Source organism: Homalodisca vitripennis, chromosome 5, assembly GCF_021130785.1.
Source record: "Homalodisca vitripennis isolate AUS2020 chromosome 5, UT_GWSS_2.1, whole genome shotgun sequence".
NCBI lineage: Eukaryota > Metazoa > Arthropoda > Insecta > Hemiptera > Cicadellidae > Homalodisca > Homalodisca vitripennis.
In genome coordinates this window covers 29,198,305-29,210,795 of record NC_060211.1, presented here as the reverse complement: position 1 = coordinate 29,210,795, position 12,491 = coordinate 29,198,305, and the positions used below count along the sequence as shown (strand labels likewise).

At 35.2% G+C, this 12,491-nt stretch overlaps 1 protein-coding gene across 1 annotated transcript in view; it reads right to left on the bottom strand.

Annotated features, from left to right (window-relative positions):
* The window catches only part of LOC124361902 (synaptotagmin-5), a 157,787-nt gene that overhangs the window by 80,861 nt on the left and 64,435 nt on the right, over nucleotides 1-12,491 (bottom strand). The window lies entirely within an intron of this gene.

The following is a 12,491-nucleotide window of genomic DNA, read 5'->3' as shown; positions in this document are numbered from 1 at the left end:
CGCAGCAACTTTTTAGTTGTACGATACACTTTCGTCATTGGGATAAAAAGGCTAACTCTTATTGTACTGAAGCCATCGAAGAACTTCAATAAATTATCATGGAATGTGGGAGGGAAATACTAATCTTATAAAAACTGTTTCACTTTACGACTTCAGGATCCCAAACCTCTGTTCTTTAAACTGAAATCTAAATTGGATCAGGAGATTGAAATAGCTTTGAGTGACTATCGATTATCTCTAGACTGTTTATCATGTCATAGAAAAAGAATACATAGATATATTGTCCAGTTTTTCAACAGAAAATTGCGTGCGAAGCCGCGGGTTACTGCTAGTATCTACTATAAATAAAAGTTGTGAAGTTTTATGAGTTAATTTAAAAAATTAAAATAACTCTCAAAACACTTATAATTTTACAAATTTAATCAATACTGTAAATACTACTAAAGGACGAGGGGTATATTTGCCGAAGGAGCCCGGTGGTCAACTAACATTGGCCTAATAACCTTTGTTCTCTCTGACTTGAAGTGGCCATATACCTCGCAATTCTACTGGGTACGAGCATCTTCTCCTACTTTGTCTTCTTCGTAGTAAAGAAAAAATACCACGACATTTCGATACTCGGGTTTGTTTAAGCATAGTAGATATTCAACGCTGTATTGGATTATGTTACAATAATTGATATTTAGATTATATTGCAATGTAAAATTGTCCAATAATTTCAATTAGTATTTAAGTAATTATTAATGCTTAGAAGTACACTTACACTGTTTTGAATTTCATTATTGTTAAATAAAAGTCAAAGTAAAATTGAAAAGCCAAAGCTTGTAACAGTGTTAACTCAAAGCACGTTTTCAGAGGCTACTTAACCGGATTTTCGGAATATTCGTGCAGGAGAGACTTGAATCTACAGGGTGTCCCACGAGTAACCAGGCAAACGTCTCAGGTGGTTTCCTCTCATCAAAATAATGAAATAAGTTCATACAAATAGTCCAGAAACGAAAGAACGGAAGTAAAGCGAAACTGTTTTTGTGGCGTAAATATAGTAGTTAAATTAATCGGATTTTATGTAAAACGAACTAAAAAATTAATAAAATGCATCCCAGATGTGTAAGACCACCCATATATGAGATATGAGAGAAAAAATATGCCAATTCAGTCTCATAAAACGTGTTTTTTTAGATTTGAAGTAAATTAACTTCATTAAATGGTTAATAAACACGAAAAACCTTTTAACCAAAACTTGTAGAAAATTTAATTCTGAAGAGAATTATGTAACATAGGCCAATAATAAACAAAAACAAAGTTTAAAAAAATAATGTTTAATTATACCAATACATACGAACATTATATTGTATTGAGTTTTACAAATTCGAATCCAACATCATAGGGTTGTTAACTACATACGTCTGGCTCTTCAAAGTGCTAAGAACCTTAATTTATGGTCTCTCTGAGGTAAGCCTTAAACCCAAAACTGCATTAAGTTTCAACTGAAAAAATTAAAATTATTCTGGGACACCGGACAATTTATCAAGGACTTGTGTAACGAAAGTTGAGTTTTGCATCCACCCTCATTAGGATTAAGTTGGGATTACCACGAGAATAACCTGTAATGCTCTTTTCTGTTTAGATTTTGCTTGTGTAATTATCAGTGCTGCTCGCATAGGACTATTGCTTCATATTACGAGATGTTAACGGGGAAATCAATGCAGAGAAATAATACTAATTTGATTTAGCTCAATCAGATAATGGAACATGTTGTTTATACAGTAACTCTGTATCATTTAGATATTATGCGAGTTTGACAAAAACAAATATTGTTTATGTCGGTTTGTAAACACTAGAATATAGCAACATTCATCCATGCAATTCGAAACTTAGTTCTCAAATATTATATTTTAAATCTAGGTCTTATGCGAATAATAAAACTACACCCTTGTTGGTGCGAAACTCTTAAGAGCTTTAGTAACAAATGAATATATTTTAGGAATCGATTCACTCTTATGAAATAGAAATCTGTTATTATATAACTAAAGAAAACTTTGTCCTTAACAATTTAACTCAAATGTCAATATCGCTAGCTCCATGAAACATGATGATTGGCAATGGAAAGATTAATAAATATGAATGTTATTACATCCAATGCATGAATAAAAAAATTATACATCTTACGTAGTCAGTATATAATTGCTCTGTAAATTTAAACAGCCTTGTGAATCACTACATAAAACAAAAAAAAAGTGAATTTATTCATATTTATAATATTACATACAAATTTTATTTAACTTTCTAGTTCAACTTGGACTGTGTTGCAAGCATCAACTAGGTATCATCTCACGTCGGTAATGGGTAATGTGCATGGGTACAGAAATTTCTTAAAAAATTTCGGGCAATGGGGAAATTTAATTTTTCCTTACCCATAAACTTCGTACTCTAAATAATTTCATCTTTATTTATGGGTACATTATGTAGATGAGTAATAAGTGTTAAGATTTCTATAGACATATTTTATTCATCTAAAAACTAAAATAGTATATTTAATGTTATTAATTTAAAACCTATTAATGAATAAATGAAAGTAAAGGGACAAGAGCTTTCAGACTTTGGAATTATATAATTATTTTAGACTTAATTTTGATAAGGATTAAATTTAATTGATATATTTAGTATTAGTATATTTTTTTCAATATAAATGTATATATATACTAGCTATTCTAGCTATTCCCGCGGCTTGACACGCTTTTCGTAAGCTTTGCCCGTGTATGAAGACTTCTGGTTTAAGTAAATTATATTTCCAACGCCGATGTAGAGTTTGCCTTGCTGCTACGATCAAGAAAATTTGCCAAAAGTGTATGTTTATAGCCACTTGACACATGTATTTAATTATAAAGTGGTCTAACACTCAAGCTTTTAAGTTCAACCAGAAATTTATTTTAAAGACAAATATACATCATAACTTGGAGCCTTCAAATAGTGCTTGGCTATTTAACATACGTAATTGCAGTTTATAAAGTGCAGGCGCTTAGAAAACTTATCTTTTAAAGCGTCGCCTGGTGGTGAGTTACATTAATGGACATAGGATGTACACGTTCTTCGTGGGAAAATTCATATACATACAAATTTACATAAATATACATAATGATTGGTCAAATATTTTCTATCAATGTCTATCAGTGTCTATCAATGTCATATGTATATTCATCCTCTTATAATATATATAAAGTTTCTATTATTATAATATTTAATTAGGCCTCACAATAATTTTTTACCAAAGCAGAGTAGTTTTAAGTAATGTATAAGCAATATATATGTTCCCCAGGAGGGTTCATTTCTAACTGCTTTATACTCTCCAGTTGAACCCAAACTGGGCACAGCAAAAACCTATGTGTCACTTAAATCTGGGCAACCTTATGGGTGTCCAGGAGCGGCACATCACTAACCGTAAATGTCAAAATTCTGGGGTGCAAGGGTAATTCGATGGGTCCAGTCTACTGCGGGAGATGGCTGTTGGAGTTGATAAGAGTTCCATAAGAGTCAAAGGTTCTTGCCAGCTTAGACATAAGGGTGTGCCACCCCCTGCTTATTTTGACTGGAAAGACTGGTTCATTAGTAGTTTTACCAGATATAGCAATAACTTTAATAAGAATATTTTTAGTATTTAGTTATTTTATACATATTGAAAATTCTCGATACATGTTAATGTCAATGAGAAATAAATGATTTTGATTTTGATTGTTCAGAGCTGGCTTCCCATTCTTCCGAGGGGACATGACCGAGATTATGCTTTATATTCTTCTTCATGGATCTCGATAGGAGGCGGCCTCTACCTCAAACCGTACCCAACCAGAATATCCTGTCACTCCGCAAGCACCGCAAAGATCCTTTTAGGATTAGGTACAATTTTTAAACTTCTCGTTGTAAGAGAAAAAACGTAACATATATTTATTTCATTCCAGGACAAGGAGACGTAACTTCTGGCTATATAGGTATAATCATAGGTCATAAGTGATTTTAAGGTGCTGCATCCTGTCTCTACAACTGTTACAAGAGAGTATAGACTATAATGGGGGCATTATAAAATAGCTATACTTGACAAGAAATGTCAGAATAATTGTTGAACAGACATGCGAGTGACGATTTCTAATATTACAATACCTGAACATGGAAAACATTTTTCCAGCCACAAACTTTATTTCTATCGTACAGTTGCTATTATTTAAGGTGAGTTACTTTTTAAAATTGAGAGATTAGTTGGAATTTCGGCTGCAGTCAATGAAAGCAATCAGTGAGCCACTAGTAGACAAATACCAGTAGCTTTCAATATCAGTTTCATGTTTGGCTTCACCAACCAACCATGTGACAGTATATATTCATAGAAACTACACTAGTGATTTTAATTTTTGTAACTTTTACACTTAGTGTTCTTGAACATTTTTGAATAGATTTATTTTGATGTTTAGAGTTTTAGGGGGATATAAAAACCACTTTATGATGCAAAAGCAATCACCAAACTCGTATAAGAAAATTCTTTTATAGCAGTGTATTCCTTACAAGATTTCATGTGTTGCATGGTAAGGGGATATAAGCTTTAATATACTTAAATATAGAAGATCTTATGCGCAGCATCCGGAAGGATATTCAGGGCGATTAAGAACACCTCCAGTCGATATCCGGCTAAGCACATGAGATTGGGTTGTAACAACAGTCTCAGACATTCTGTGATCTTACAGGAAAAAGGGTTACCATCTACCCTTCGAAGCGGGTTGGGAAGACGTCTCCTCAAAGCTAGGCTTTGGTACTTAAGGAGATCCCTCCAATCTAATAATCTTCCTTCGTATGCGACTAAAAAATATCTTGATATTTGGTTACAGTTACTTCCCGACATCATTTGGGCTCCAATAGCATTTGCTTTAATTAGTATACAAATGCAGTTATCGTGGTATATTTTATTAAACGTTTGAAATCTACGTTTGGATTTTATCCTTAATTCATTCGGGATTGTACTACTAACGAACACCCACAAAAAAGAATCAGTAACTTTAATAAGGGAAACTCCTCTATCGAAAAACATAAATTTTTACGAGTACATAGTGCAAGTTGTATTTCACCTCCTGAATCACACAATGACAGAAAATATAAAGTGTATAATATTATTTTTCTGTTATGGATCCGAATTCATGCTGATAAGTGTTCACTCTTGCCCGATTTAATTTTAAATGTCTGTCAGCAAACTAGGTTGCGTTCTGAATAAAAATAAATGTTTTATTAATTAACAACTAACTTATACGGTTGTATTCACTATTATCATTTATATGATTAAAATTTTCAGGAGTATACATTGTGTTCCAAATTTTATGCATACTGAAGGGATCTTGGAATCTATAAGAGATACAGCAATTAATTATTATTATTTAGAATATAGAATATATTATACATTATTAATGATAATACGATAAATAACTTAATTGTTTTGTGTAATAGGAATGTAAATAATTTAAAGGTTCAGTTTTTAGGTAGCTTTTCATTTACAAAAACATTTGTATATAGCCCCTTCTTTTCATACAAAATTACGATGTTTAATTATTTTCATATGATATTTTATTTTTGTTTTTATTAGATTAAAAAAAAATGATATAATTCGAAACTAACATAATATTTTGCTAAATTGGTCACAAAAATGTCAGTAACAGTCATTTTTGGCTGACCTTGTCATATAATTTATATGTTTAACTCAACAGCTGATTCCAACAATATGTGCACTTAAATAACAGTCAGGTTTACCAACCCTACGAACAGTATAGTTAAAATTCCCTTCAAAAAACGATACAAAAACGGGGTTTTAAGAATTATTTGACGAAACCACAAAGAAAGTATAACATATATGGTATTTTTGAAATCAGTAAAAAATTTACTTTTTCATTAAGTAAAAGTGGGTAATTGCATTAAAAAATTTGACTTGAAACATACAGCTCATTCTTGCTGGTCGTGACGAAGCTTTTCATTATAATATTTAAAAATATAAGAAATTTCATGCAGATTTCACGTCAATAACGTTCCATTATAGGTACATGTGGCAGTTTGAAATTTCGAAAAAAAACAGTGTTTTGAGCGCAGCGAGTGAACGAAACAATCAATAATTAATTTAAACATTTTGATTTATTAATATTGTTATTACACACAACTTTCTCCATTTAATCTTTGCTGTACGTATTATAGTTTCTAAGATCCCTTCAGGTACATAACATTTGGAACACACTGTATATAGAGAGGATAATTCATAAATTCCCTCTCCATTTCCTATGAGAGCTATATTGTAGTGGACGATTTGGAACGTACCTTACGGAATCCGAGGGAAATGCTACATATCATATTCTTGTCAACACAATTCTATTAAAATACACGTCTGAAACCTTTAACGCTATTCAATATTTTTGATCTAAATTAGATTAGGTGTCAACGCCTATGTTTGTTCTTCATTCCATCATCTCCATGAAGTATACAGAAAAAATACATGATCATTAATGCACCTAATTATTTACAGATTTGATCTTATTTATTCATTTCTATTTTACCATCAGACTCTGAAAGCATGTGTCTAGTGGTCACAGCAGGATCAATGCCAATTAGGCTGGTAGGCTCAAATCAAAGCTAGCAATAACGATAATGGCTGACAGGGCAACGGGACGGTTGTTTGGGTTGCCGCATGCCGTAGATTGAGTGAGCATCACACAAGTTTGCTCTGCTCACATTGTGTTGTAAATCCAATATTATACAGTCTCCTCTCTCCATACTCTACATAGCTACCAGTGTATTGTAACGATAATGGCTGACGGGGCAACGGGACGGTTGTTTGGGTTGCCGCATGCCGTAGATTGAGTGAGCATCACACAAGTTTGCACTGCTCACATTGTGTTGTAAATCCAATATTATACAGTCTCCTCTCTTCATACTCTACATAGCCACCAGTGTATTGTAACGATAATGGCTGACGGGGCAACGGGACGGTTGCTTGGGTTGCCGCATGCCGTAGATTGAGTGAGCATCACACAAGTTTGCTCTGCTCACATTGTGTTGTAAATCCAATATTATACAGTCTCCTCTCTTCATACTCTACATAGCTACCAGTGTATTGTAACGATAATGGCTGACGGGGCAACGGGACGGTTGCTTGGGTTGCCGCATGCCGTAGATTGAGTGAGCATCACACAAGTTTGCTCTGCTCACATTGTGTTGTGAATCCAATATTATACAGTCTCCTCTCTCCATACTCTACATAGCTACCAGTGTATTGTAACGATAATGGCTGACGGGGCAACGGGACGGTTGCTTGGGTTGCCGCATGCCGTAGATTGAGTGAGCATCACACAAGTTTGCTCTGCTCACATTGTGTTGTGAATCCAATATTATACAGTCTCCTCTCTTCATACTCTACATAGCCACCAGTGTATTGTAACGATAATGGCTGACGGGGCAACGGGACGGTTGCTTGGGTTGCCGCATGCCGTAGATTGAGTGAGCATCACACAAGTTTGCTCTGCTCACATTGTGTTGTAAATCCAATATTATACAGTCTCCTCTCTTCATACTCTACATAGCCACCAGTGTATTGTAACGATAATGGCTGACGGGGCAACGGGACCGTTGTTTGGGTTGCCGCATGCCGTAGATTGAGTGAGCATCACACAAGTTTGCACTGCTCACATTGTGTTGTAAATCCAATATTATACAGTCTCCTCTCTTCATACTCTACATAGCCACCAGTGTATTGTAACGATAATGGCTGACGGGGCAACGGGACGGTTGTTTGGGTTGCCGCATGCCGTAGATTGAGTGAGCATCACACAAGTTTGCACTGCTCACATTGTGTTGTAAATCCAATATTATACAGTCTCCTCTCTTCATACTCTACATAGCTACCAGTGTATTGTAACGATAATGGCTGACAGGGCAACGTGACGGTTGTTTGGGTTGCCGCATGCCGTAGATTGAGTGAGCATCACACAAGTTTGCACTGCTCACATTGTGTTGTAAATCCAATATTATACAGTCTCCTCTCTTCATACTCTACATAGCTACCAGTGAATTGTAACGATAAAATGATATTTTCTCCGGCATCCAGCAGAATGTCAATAGAATTGATCTACAATAATAGTAGCTTAAGAATATAAGCGCTATTTTGTGTATATGGGAATAATTTGTCATTTAAATGTTAAGTAAGTAAATTAAAACAAAATTTTATTGTACTATTTTAAGTAAGTAAACTGAAACAAAACGTTATTAACGAAGCACTGAGTTCGAGACAGCGTAACAGTCCAGTAAAAGTACGTTAAACGATAAATATCAGAGTAGTATGAGGTGTTAGATATTATACATACTCTACTAAGTATGTAAGTACTATATAGCACTGTATGAGTTACTTTAACTTGTATCATTCGTAAAAGTATTCCATTAAACACTTAAATATCGAAATAAGGATTTAAGATTTTGGAAGTTACAATGATAAGGTGATTGATTTATTCCTAGCTGAACGACGTGGCTTCGCACGTAATTGTTAAAATGGTGTGGCGATTGAATATTTAAAGTACCCTCCTTTGAAAAGGGGGAAAAATGTTATCACTCAAAAAATACAAAACAGTATTTTAATAAATATGAAGGTTGCACATAGATATTCCAATCAGTTTGGAGTATATCCGGGCGTATCAGGAATTAATTTACACCTTGTATATTATTCCAATGCTCACATAAGATGTCAACATAATCGGTTCAGTTACTTTTGCGTTATGCACTGACAAACTTACAAGATTTTGCATTCATACCATTAGTACGGTGACTAATCTCTGATATTTCATAAAATAGTCAGCTAATAGTAATGAAATTTTAAATTTACACGTTCATCTGGGATAGACACAAAGGTATGGCAGAGGTTCAAATTTAAGCGACCACTTAAATCTTATAACATATTTACATAGAATTTTTTTTATTCTTTCTTGTTAACCATTAAGTGGCCAAAGAACTTGTATCGCATCCAGATGGTTGGGCACAAGTGGACCATACTCTGTTATGGTCCAAACACGGCTCAAATTCTAGTATGGACGTAGAGCGTTACTGCCATTCATGAAAACGTCTTCCATTTGAGTGAACCTCTACGTGCATATATAAAAAACCTCAATATGCAATATCATTATGAAATCCAACTCTTGGGTGACTATGAGTGATGGAAACACCTTCGATTGCAGTGATTATTGCATAGCTAAAATACACAACTCCCTATGGAATCAATGTACATCCACGCACCTTTATCTACAATGTGAAATTAAAATATGAACAACTACCACACTGGCTTACTAGAATTGACGAAAAATAGTCCCATTGTATAGAAAGGCACTCGGGACGAGCCATACACATTCTCTGGGGAATAGCAATTTGGATAAATTTGATGGATTGTTTATATAATTCACCAAACAATCTAAAATTTTAACAGGTCACTGTACACACCTTCTTGAAGGAGTATAGATCTGGACAATCGTTGGATTAAAGCCTTTTATTGAGGTAACCACACATAGTCAAAGAAATGAACTTCCTAATGGTATCTTGATCTGGACAATTGTTGGCGTGTTACTTCACTTCACAAAAGTCTTTTATTGAGGTAACCACACATATTCAAAGTACTGGACCCCTTCATGGAATCTAGATCTGGACAATTGTTGGCGTGTTACTTCACTTCACAAAAGCCTTTTATTGAGGTAACCACACATAGTCAAAGCACTGAACTTCCTCATGGTATCTTGATCTGGACAATTGTTGGCGTATTACTTCACTTCACAAAAGTCTTTTATTGAGGTAACCACACATAGTCAAAGCACTGAACTTCCTCATGGTATCTTGATCTGGACAATTGTTAGCGTGTTACTTCACTTCACAAAAGTCTTTTATTGAGGTAATCACACATAGTCAAAGTACTGGACCCCTTCATGGAATCTTGATCTGGATTATTGGCGTGTCACTATTGTCCATAACACTAGATTTGGACAATTGTTAGCGTGTTACTTCACTTCACAAAAGTCTTTTATTGAGGTAACCACACATAGTCAAAGCACTGAACTTCCTCATGGTATCTTGATCTGGACAATTGTTAGCGTGTTACTTCACTTCACAAAAGCCTTTTATTGAGGTAACCACACATAGTCAAAGCACTGAACTTCCTCATGGTATCTTGATCTGGACAATTGTTAGCGTGTTACTTCACTTCACAAAAGCCTTTTATTGAGGTAACCACACATAGTCAAAGCACTGAACTTCCTCATGGTATCTTGATCTGGACAATTGTTAGCGTGTTACTTCACTTCACAAAAGTCTTTTATTGAGGTAATCACACATAGTCAAAGCACTGAACTTCCTCATGGTATCTTGATCTGGACAATTGTTAGCGTGTTACTTCACTTCACAAAAGTCTTTTATTGAGATAATCACACATAGTCAAAGTACTGGGCCCCTTCATGGAATCTAGATCTGGACAATTGTTGGCGTGTCACTCTCGTCCATAACACTAGATCTGGACAATTGTTAGCGTGTTACTTCACTTCACAAAAGTCTTTTATTGAGGTAATCACACATAGTCAAAGTACTGGGCCCCTTCATGGAATCTAGATCTGGACAATTGTTGGCGTGTCACTCTCGTCCATAACACTAGATCTGGACAATTGTTAGCGTGTTACTTCACTTCACAAAAGCCTTTTATTGAGGTAACCACACATAGTCAAAGAAATGAACTTCCTAATGGTATCTTGATCTGGACAATTGTTGGCGTGTTACTTCACTTCACAAAAGTCTTTTATTGAGGTAACCACACATATTCAAAGTACTGGACCCCTTCATGGAATCTAGATCTGGACAATTGTTGGCGTGTTACTTCACTTCACAAAAGCCTTTTATTGAGGTAACCACACATAGTCAAAGCACTGAACTTCTTATGGTATCTTGATCTGGACAATTGTTGGCGTATTACTTCACTTCACAAAAGTCTTTTATTGAGGTAACCACACATAGTCAAAGCACTGAACTTCCTCATGGTATCTTGATCTGGACAATTGTTAGCGTGTTACTTCACTTCACAAAAAGTCTTTTATTGAGGTAATCACACATAGTCAAAGTACTGGACCCCTTCATGGAATCTTGATCTGGATTATTGGCGTGTCACTATTGTCCATAACACTAGATTTGGACAATTGTTAGCGTGTTACTTCACTTCACAAAAGTCTTTTATTGAGGTAACCACACATAGTCAAAGCACTGAACTTCCTCATGGTATCTTGATCTGGACAATTGTTAGCGTGTTACTTCACTTCACAAAAGCCTTTTATTGAGGTAACCACACATAGTCAAAGCACTGAACTTCCTCATGGTATCTTGATCTGGACAATTGTTAGCGTGTTACTTCACTTCACAAAAGTCTTTTTATTGAGGTAATCACACATAGTCAAAGCACTGAACTTCCTCATGGTATCTTGATCTGGACAATTGTTAGCGTGTGTTACTTCACTTCACAAAAGTCTTTTATTGAGGTAATCACACATAGTCAAAGTACTGGGCCCCTTCATGGAATCTAGATCTGGACAATTGTTGGCGTGTCACTCTCGTCCCATAACACTAGATCTGGGACAATTGTTAGCGTGTTACTTCACTTCACAAAAGTCTTTTATTGAGGTAACCACACATAGTCAAAGCACTGAACTTCCTCATGGTATCTTGATCTGGACAATTGTTAGCGTGTTACTTCACTTCACAAAAGCCTTTTTATTGAGGTAACCACACATAGTCAAAGCACTGAACTTCCTCATGGTATCTTGATCTGGACAATTGTTAGCGTGTTACTTCACTTCACAAAAGTCTTTTATTGAGGTAACCACACATAGTCAAAGCACTGAACTTCCTCATGGTATCTTGATCTGGACAATTGTTAGCGTGTTACCTCACTTCACAAAAGTCTTTTATTGAGGTAATCACACATAGTCAAAGTACTGGGCTCCTTCATGGAATCTTGATCTGTGATTAATTGGCGTGTCACTATTGTCCATAACACTAGATTTGGACAATTGTTAGCGTGTTACTTCACTTCACAAAAGTCTTTTATTGAGGTAACCACACATAGTCGAAGCACTGAACTTCCTCATGGTATCTTGATCTGGACAATTGTTAGCGTGTTACTTTCACTTCACAAAAGCCTTTTATTGAGGTAACCACACATTAGTCAAAGCACTGAACTTCCTCATGGTATCTTGATCTGGACAATTGTTAGCGTGTTACTTCACTTCACAAAAGTCTTTTATTGAGATAACCACACATAGTCAAAGCACTGAACTTCCTCATGGTATCTTGATCTGGACAATTGTTAGCGTGTTACTTCACTTCACAAAAGTCTTTTTTTGAGGTAACCACACATAGTCAAAGCACTGAAACTTCCTCATGGTATCTTGATCTGGACAATTGTTAGCGTG